The 9,118-nt window shown below is 51.5% G+C and overlaps 1 protein-coding gene across 1 annotated transcript in view; it reads right to left on the bottom strand.

The window, feature by feature from the left end:
• The window catches only part of PPP1R16A (protein phosphatase 1, regulatory subunit 16A), a gene marked incomplete at its 3' end in the record, with an annotated part of 45,468 nt that extends 36,354 nt beyond the window's left edge, over positions 1-9,114 (bottom strand). Inside the window, exon 1 of the mRNA XM_011975711.1 lies at positions 8,987-9,114. The remainder of the gene's footprint in view (positions 1-8,986) is intronic.
• Positions 9,115-9,118: the final 4 nt, after the last annotated feature.

Raw genomic sequence — 9,118 nt, 5'->3', positions numbered from 1 at the left:
AAAAAAAAAAAAAAAAAAAAAAAAAAAACAGCCACCAAAAAGCAAAAAGGAAATCATAATTAACAGGAAAATGGGCCAAAGACTTAAACACCCACCCAATAAGATGACAATCAATGCATACAAGAAGGTGCACGAGCCATCAGAGTGCACACCAGGGCCCCAGCACACAGCCCAGCTCACACCCACCAGAGCAGACAGAAGGAAAAAGACCCAGGGTGGAGTGCAGTGCACGAGGACGGCTCACTGCAGCCTTGAACTCCTGAGCTCAAGCAATTCTCCAGCCTCATCCTCCTGAGTGGCTGGACTAAAGGTGCACACCACTGTGCCCAGCTCTTACACTCACATCATACACAATCCTCTATATGTGTACGTGTGCATAGAGGGTGGGGCAGGAGGCAAGAACGTGTTCCTTTGCTAACCTGAAACATGGGTAGTGGTGTCTCCCTACAGTTTCGATTTGCATTTCTCTGAGCATTAATGAGGTGAGGCATCTTTCCAAAGATAATTTATATTATCTTCTAAAAGCATGATAGTTTGTGTCATATTTAAGTCTGTAAGCCACCTGGAGCTGATGTTTGTGTATGGCGTGAGGTAGGGGTCTGTGGTAGTTTAAAAACATACCCACAAACTCTTTGATACTACCTTCAGAAGGTGCAGCCTAATTCCCCTTTCCTTCAAGGTGTGGGCTACACTTAGTAATTCACTCATAACGAATCAAGTGTGGCAGAAGTGAAGACGTGGGATGCCCAAGATTAGGATATGAAGGTACTGCAGATTCCTTCCCACTATCTCTTATCACTCACCCTGCAGGAAGCCAGCCGCCATGTTGTGAGAACACTCAAGCAGCCCTATGGGGAGATCCATGTGGTGAGGAACAGCCAGCAGCCATGTGAGTGAACAGCCTTGAAAGTAGATCCTCCAGCCCTAGTCAAGCCTTCAGATGGCACAGCCCAGGCCGACAGCATGAACGGCTACAACCTAACGAGCCAGAGTCACCCTCTGAGCTGCTCTCACTTTCCTGACCTATCATGACTGTGAGATAACAGATGCTGTTGTTGACGGATGACGATGACGATGATGATGACTAGAGAGAGAGACGGAGGGTCTCACCCTGTCACCCAGGCTGGAGTATAGTGGCGCATTCACTGCTCACTGCAGCCTCAACCTCCCAAGCTCCAGCGATTCTCCTGCCTCAGCCTCCCGAGTGGCTGGACTACAAGCATGCACCACCACGCCCAGCTAATTATTATCTTTTGTTTTTCAGAAATGGGGTCTCCCTATGTTGCCCAGGCTGGTCTCAAAGTCCTGGGCTCAAATGATCCTCCTGCCTCAGCCTCCCAAAGTGTTGAGATTACAGGTGTGAGTGTTTCGAATCACTACATTTGGGAATAATGTGTTACACAGCAATGCTTAACTAATACAGGCTCTGATTTCATATTTTTTCCAAACTGATATCCAATTGGCTCAGTACCTTTTTTTTTTTTTCCTGAGACAGAATCCTGCTTTGTCACCCAGGCTGAAGTGCAGGGGCACGAATCTCAGCTCACTGGAACCTCCACCTCCCAGGGTCATGCAATTTTCATGCCTCAGCCTCCTGAGTAGCTGGGACTCCAGGCATGAGCCCCCTGTACCTGGCCTTCAGTGCCACTCATTTCAAAGCTGCTTCTCTCCAGAGTGTTTGCAGGACCACCTTGGTAATGAATTAGGTTCCCATACATACGTGGGCCCGTTTGAGACTCTACTCTTTTTGTCCTTTTTGTTTGACATGGAGTCTTTCTCTGTCACCCAGGCTGGGGTGCAGTGGCGCGATCTCAGCTCACTGCAACCTCCGCCTCCCAGGTTCCCGGGATTCCCCTGCCTCAGCCTCCCGAGTAGGTGAGATTACAGGTGCACATCACCACACCTGGCTAATTTTTTGTATTTTTAGTAGAGACACAGTTTCACCATGTTGGCCAGGCTGTTCTTGAACTCCTGACCTCAAGTGATCCACCCGCCTTGGCCTCCCAGAGTGCTAGAATTACAGGCATGAAGCACTGCGCCTTGCCTTTTTTTTTTTTTTTTTTTTTGATTCTATTATTTTTTACTGGTGCCTTTGTCAATCTTTGAGCCTGTCCCACATGTCCTCCTCACTATGGCTTCCTAAGGAGCCTCCTCTCTGTTCCCACCTCTCAGGGGGCTGACTCCTACTCACACTCTGGTCTCAGCCTCCTTTCTGGCCCCTGGCATGAGGTTCTTCGTTCCACCTCGGCCTCCCAAAGTGCTGAGATTACAGGCATAAGCCACCGCACCTGTCTTATTTCTCAGTGATCTCAGTGCTCCTCAGACTTCCCCTGCATAACACTTAGCAGCAGAACCATACGAACTTGAAACTATTCCATTATTTTTGATCTACAAACACAAAACATTATTTACCTCAGTAACAGTTGCCTGGCTAAAGCTGTGAGGGTGGGAGGACCCCGTGATCTGGACGTTTGCACACATCATGCTTCCAGCCCGGGACTGAAGATACGTGTGGACCACACCAGGGACTGGCCTGCTAACTATGAGCTCTCACGCAATGTCTGTCAGGGGCTGGAGAATCGGGGAGGCCTCCCCCCAGAAATCAGGGGAAGCTGCATCTCCCGCTTCAATTTCCTTTCCCCTGGCCACCTGGCTCCAAAATAAATCTAATAAACTAACTCACAGCAAGGTGTCAAAGCCCCAGATGCCTAAATGAAAGAAGCTGGCAGTCTGAGGCATCTGCATTTGAAAAGAGATTCAATGAGAACTTAAGATAAAAGCCAGCCCTAGACCAAAAGAAAGGGAAGAGAGGGCAGGGAGGGCTTCCAGCAGCCCCTGCAAATCACACCTTTCTAGAAGCCAGGACCACAAGCACCCTTCCCTATGAACTGCCTCATTTAGCTTCATAGCTCTAATGGGCCAAAACCCCCACGGAGTAGATGTGGCAACTAAGGTCTGTCAAGTACAATGGTGAGGAGACGAAAATAACAAAAGTGAGCTTTGGAGGGGTCAGCGCTGTAACCCAGGATTTGCTCTGACTGGGGGTTCACTCCCTCACAGAGACACAGACCTTCGTTCTAGGTGGGGCTGCGGGAAGAGGACCTGCAGACAGGTGTGCCAGTGGCACAGGGCCTGGGAGTGTGGAAGGAGGCAGCACTGGGATCGCGAGGGCCCCCAGCCTTAGGACAAGAGAGGTGTGGGGTCTAGACAACCAACCTAGGGCGCAGGTGCCACAGTGAGCCACTGAGATGCCTGTAAACCTGGGACAGGAGCTAGGAGGGTATTCCCAAGAAAGAGAGCTCACAGTCAGCCAGCACATTCCTAAGAGCTGGAAGGAAGGATGGTGGGAGCTGTCAGAGCAGAGAGATGAGCAGGGGAAGGTGGTCAAGGAAAAAGAAAACAGGGAAGGGCTGGGCATGGTGGCTCACGCCTGTAATCCCAACATTTGGGAGGCCAAAGCAGGAGGATTGATTGAACCCAGGAGTTTGAGGTTGCAGTGAGCTCTGATCGCACCACTGCTCTCCAGCCTGGGCAACAGAGCAAGACTCTGTCTCTAAAAAAAAAAAAAAGGACAGGCGCAGTGGCTCAGCACTTTGGGAGGCCGAGACGGGCGGATCACAACGTCAGGAGATCGAGACCATCCTGGCTAAAACGGTGAAACCCCGTCTCTACTAAAAATACGAAAAATTAGGCCGGGCGCGGTGGCTCAAGTCTGTAATCCCAGCACTGTGGGAGGCCGAGATGGGCGGATCACGAGGTCAGGAGATCGAGACCATCCTGGCTAACACGGTGAAACCCCGTCTCTACTAAAAAAATACAAAAAACTAGCCGGGCAAGGTGGCGGGCGCCTGTAGTCCCAGCTACTCCGGAGGCTGAGGCAGCGTAAACCCGGGAGACGGAGCTTGCAGTGAGCTGAGATCCGGCCACTGCACTCCACCCCGGGCGACAGAGCGAGACTCCTATCTCAAAAAAAAAAAAAAAGAGTTCGAGACCAGCCTGACCAATAGGATAAAACCCCGTTTCTACCAGAATTTCTACGAGAATTTCTACCCCGTTTCTACGAGAATCACTTGAATCCAGGAGGCAGAGGGTGCAGTGAGCCAAGATGCTGCCACTGCACTCCAGCCTGGGCAACAGAGCAAGACTTTGTTCCAAAAATAAATGAAAAAATAAAAAAAATAAAGAAAACAGAAGGACACAACACATAGGATAACAAAGTTCAAAAAATTCATGTGATAAAGGAGACTGATGATTCATGAAACAAGGGGAAAGCCTTTGAACTTGAAGCCAGTCAAGAACATCATTTGCAGGGGGCAGGAATTGGTACACTGGACCCACAGATGAGGAAATCTAATTTATACACACTGCCTGGCTCTGTAGATAGAAATACTGACATGTGAACTATGGTTACAGAACAGAACGTAATTCTGTCAGCCACACAATGTAAAAATGAAGGCATATCCTACTTCTGGGTACATACGCAAAAGAAATGAAAATTGGGCCGGGCGCAGTGGCTCACACCTGTAATTCCAGCACTTTGGGAGTTGAGGAGGGTGGATCACCTGAGGTCTGGAGTTCAAGACCAGCCTGGCCAAAATGGCAAAACCAGCCTGACCAAAATGGCAAAACCCCGTCTCTACTAAAAATACAAAAAAATAGGCCGGGCATGGTGGCTCACACCTGTAATCCCAGCACTTTGGTGGGGGGCGCCGAGGCGGGCGAATCACGAGGTCAGGAGCTCAAGACCATCCTGGCCAGCATGGTGAAACCCATCTCTACTAAAATTACAAAAATTAGCTGGGGGGGTGGCGAGCGCCTGTAGTCCCAGCTACTCAGGAAGCTGAGGCAAGAGAATCACTTGAACCCAGGAAGCAGAGGTTGCAGTGAGCCAAGATCACTGTACTCTAGCCTGGTGATAGAGTGAGACTCTGTCTCAAAAACAAACCAACAAACAAAAAATACAAAAAATTAGCCGGGTGTGCTGGCATGTGCCTGTAGTCCCAGTTACCCCGGAGGCTGAGGCAGGGAGAACTGCTTGAACCCAGGAGGTGGAGCTTGTAGTGAGCCAAGATTGTGCCACTGCACTCCAGCCGGGGTGACAGAGCAAGACTCCGTCTCAAAAATAAATAAATAAAAATAAAATAAAAAATAAGAAAACTATAAACTGGCGAGGAGCAGTGGCTCATGCCTATAATCCCAGCACTTTGGGAGGCCGAGGCAGGCGGATCACTTCAGGTCAGGAGTTTGAGACCAGCCTGGCCAACATGGCGACACCCTGTCACTACTAAAAATACAAAAAGTGATGGGTGTAGTGCACGCCTATAGTCCCAGCTACTTGGGAGGCTGAGGCAGGAGAATCTCTTGAACCCTGGAGGCCGAGGCTACAATGGCTGAGATGCAGTCACTGTACTTGGCGAGACTCCATCTCAAAAAAAAAAAAAAAAGAAGAAGAAGAAGAAAAGGCCGGGCCACAGTGGCTCACACCGGTAATCCCAGCACTTTGGGAGGCCGAGGCAGGCGGATCACGAGGTCAGGAGTTTGAGACCAGCCTGGCCAGCACGGTGAAACCCTGTCTCTACTAAAAATACAAAAAATTAGCAGGGCATGGTGGTGGGCGCCTGTAATCATAGCTACTCAGAAGGCTGAAGCAGGAGAATTGCTTGAACCCAGCAGGTGGAAGTTACAGTGAGCCGAGATCGCACCACTGCACTCCAGCCTAGGCGACAGAGCAAGACTCTGTCTCAAAGAAACAAAAAAAAAAAGAAAGAAAAAGGGAATCTACTGCGGATACACATAACCACTTGAATCTCCAAAACAGTGTCATCTAGCAAAATTAATCAGACACAAAAGTATTCATTCCATGTGATTCCACTGATGTGAAATTATTTCATTTTTTGAGATGGAGTTTCGCTCTTTTTGCCCAGGCTGGAATGCAACGGTGCGATCTCGGCTCACCACAACCTCTGCCTCCTACGTTCAAGGGATTCTCCTACCTCAGCCTCCCGAGTAGCTGGAATTACAGGCATGCGCCACCATGCCTGGCTAATTTTTTGTATTTTTAGTAGAGACGGGTTTTCTCCATGGTGGTCAGGCTGGTCTCCAACTCCCAACCTCAGGTGATCAGCCCGCCTCAGCCTCCCAAAGTGCTGGGATTATAGGCGTGAGCCCCCACGCTGGGCCAATGTGAAATTCTTAAAAAAGGACACCAAACCTACAGTAATCGAAAGCAAATCACTGATGCCTGGGCTGGGTGTGAGGAAGGGCCCACCACAGAGGAGCACGAGAACTTCCGGGGACAACGGAAATGTTTTATATTTGGATTATGACGGTGTTTACAAAACCCATCAAACAGGCCAGGCGCGGTGGCTCACGCCTGTAATCCCAGTCCTTTGGGAGGCCCAGGCGGGCGGATCACGAGGTCAGGAGATCGAGACCATCCTGGCTAACACGGTGAAACCCCGTCTCTACCAAAACTACAAAAAAAAATTAGCCGGGTGTGGTGGTGGGCGCCTGTAGTCCCAGCTACTTGGGAGACTGAGGCAGGAGAATGGTGTGAACCCGGGAGGCGGAGCTTGCAGTGAGCTGAGATTGCGCCACTGCACTCCAGCCTGGGCGACAGAGCGAGACTCTGTCAAAAAAAAAAAAACATCAAACCAAACCCATCACACAAAACCCATTAAAATAGGTGCATCTTACTGTAAGTCACACCTCAATAAAGTTTGATGTAAAAAAATCAATGCATGGGCTGGGCGTGGTGGCTCACGCCTGTAATCCCCACACTTTGGGAGGCCGAGGCAGGAGGATAATGAGGTCAGGAGTTCAAGACCATTCTGGCCAACATGGTGAAACTCCATCTCTACTAAAAGTACAAAAATTAGCTGGCCATGGTGGCATGCACCTGAGGTCCCAGCTACTTGGGAGGCTGAGGCAGGAGAATCGCTTGAATCCGGGAGACGGAGGTTGCAGTGAGCTGAGATCACACCACTGCACTGCAGCCCGGCGACAAAGCAAGACTGTCTCAAAAAAAAAAGATACAAAAATTAGCTGGCATGGTGGCATGTGCCTGCAATCCCAGCTACTGGGGAGGTTGAGGCAGGAGAATCATTTGAACCCGGGAGGCAGAGGTTGCAGTGAGCGGAGATCATGCCACCGTACTCCAGTCTGGACGACAGAGTAAGACTCCATCTCAAACAAACAAAAAACCAGAAAGCCACATGGTCAGCAAAGCCTAAAATGTTTACTACCTAGCCCTTCATGGTAAAAGCTGGCCAACTCTTGGTCTAGCACATTTATTTGGTGTTACCAGCTTCATCATCACCCCCACCTTCATCAGCTGCTCCTTCTGTCTGGAAAGTTCTTCCACCAGATCTTAGGACAGCATGCTCCTTCTTGGGACTCGGATCACATCTTAAGTGCGACCTCCTCAGAGATCTTCTGTGGTTACCTTGTCATTCTCTTATCTCATCACCCTGTTTTAATCCTTGACATGCCACTTACTGTTTGTTTCCCTGCTGCATCCTCAGGACTTGGCCGGTTCCTGACTCATAGGAAGCACTCAGTAAGTGCGGTGGGCTGACCAGGTGAACAGCTACTGAGCCTGCGGCACAGGGCTCCCAGCAAAGGATGTGACATGGGAGGCTCCGAGCTCCTGGCTGAGCAAGTCTGATGAAAAGGCCTCACTTAGGTGTGCGTGCACCAGTGCCGGGAGAGCCTCGGCATGAAAGAAGGGCCTGGAACTGCCACCTAGTTCTCATTTGGCCAATGGGTAGATGTGGCACAAGTGCTAGGGTAGGACACGCTCGAGGCAGAGCAGGGTGGAGCTGGTGGTGCTGGTACGGTCTGTGGGGTCACCTGAGACTGAGGTTCCTAAGCCGCAGGCAGCGGAGAGCTATATCAATCAGCTGTTCATTCAGACCAGAGGTTCAAGAATCCCTACACAGACCCCAAAGTGGAGTCATACAGGAGGAGCCCCCTTGCTAGGCGCCACCCCAGGCAATCCTCCGGGCAAAGCGGAGTCCAGGTGCATCCCAAGCAGGTGAGGGATGAGGCCAGGACAGGCCAATCAAGAGACAGGAGGGATGGCTCCAGCCAACAGGGAGGAAATCCAGCTCGAGCATCGGGAGGGGGAAGGACGCCCTAAAGCCTCCCCCATCCCAACCCGAGCCTGGAGGACTTGGGGCAGGGACAGGCAGCTGGCCCTGCAGAGCTCTGAGCGTCCACCACAGTGACAAGCATGGAGCCAGTATGTGTGTAAGTCCACGAGGCAGCCCCCAGCCCCTCAGGCAACCCAGCTGCACGCCACCGGAGCTCCTCTCGGCGAGTCGTGGCTCTGGGTCCCTGAATCAGGCAGCGCAGCTAGAGGCCTCTTCAGGAGGCCCAGGGTACTGCAGCCAAGACCCTTCTCCCAGAGAAATCCCAACACGTCCAGGAAGCAACAGGGGCGCCAAGACGCCCAGGAGGGCTCACTGCTGTAGTAGACACGCTTTGAAAAAGGCAGCGGTACCCCGGCCTCCACCTCCACCCCCAAGTAGGAATCCAGGAAGAAAAGGAAGGCACAGAGGTTTGGGAAGGGCTAACTTTGCTCTGGCTCTCATAAGCCTAGAATGACTCCGTACACCCCTCCCGTCTCTGCACCCATGGAAATGAATCCCACCGTGCCCGGGGCCTCTGCTCTGGTACAGACAGGGGCCCACACCAGTCCCGGACACTCCCTCCCGGGCGGGGTGCTTGCTTAGTAATTGTTGCCCTGACCCCAATTCCTGAGGGGTGGTCCAGGCGCCCCGCGCTACAAGTGAGGTCATGTGAATCCCTGAAAGTTGAAGGAACTTGCCCCAGAGAGAGACTCCCCTTTCTCCTTCAGCTTAGCTCCAAAGCCCACACAAAGCTTGGGTAAGTCCCTTCTCTGCGGCCTTAATTTCCTCATCTGAAAATGAGGATAATTCCGGAGCTGTCTACCTGACCGACGGGCTGCGGAGAATCCACACACCTTCGCCTTGGAACAAAATGCGAAGCGCCCACCGGCAGCCTTCGGCTCCCTGCCTTTCCTAACCCTTGGCACCTGCTGCCCTGGGCCTCAGCCAGCAACGCCCAAGGCGGCCCGGCGGGACCTGTGCCCTGG

This window comes from Mandrillus leucophaeus, unplaced genomic scaffold, assembly GCF_000951045.1.
Source record: "Mandrillus leucophaeus isolate KB7577 unplaced genomic scaffold, Mleu.le_1.0 Scaffold158, whole genome shotgun sequence".
NCBI classification, from domain to species: domain Eukaryota; kingdom Metazoa; phylum Chordata; class Mammalia; order Primates; family Cercopithecidae; genus Mandrillus; species Mandrillus leucophaeus.
This window is presented reverse-complemented; position numbering and strand designations above follow the sequence as displayed.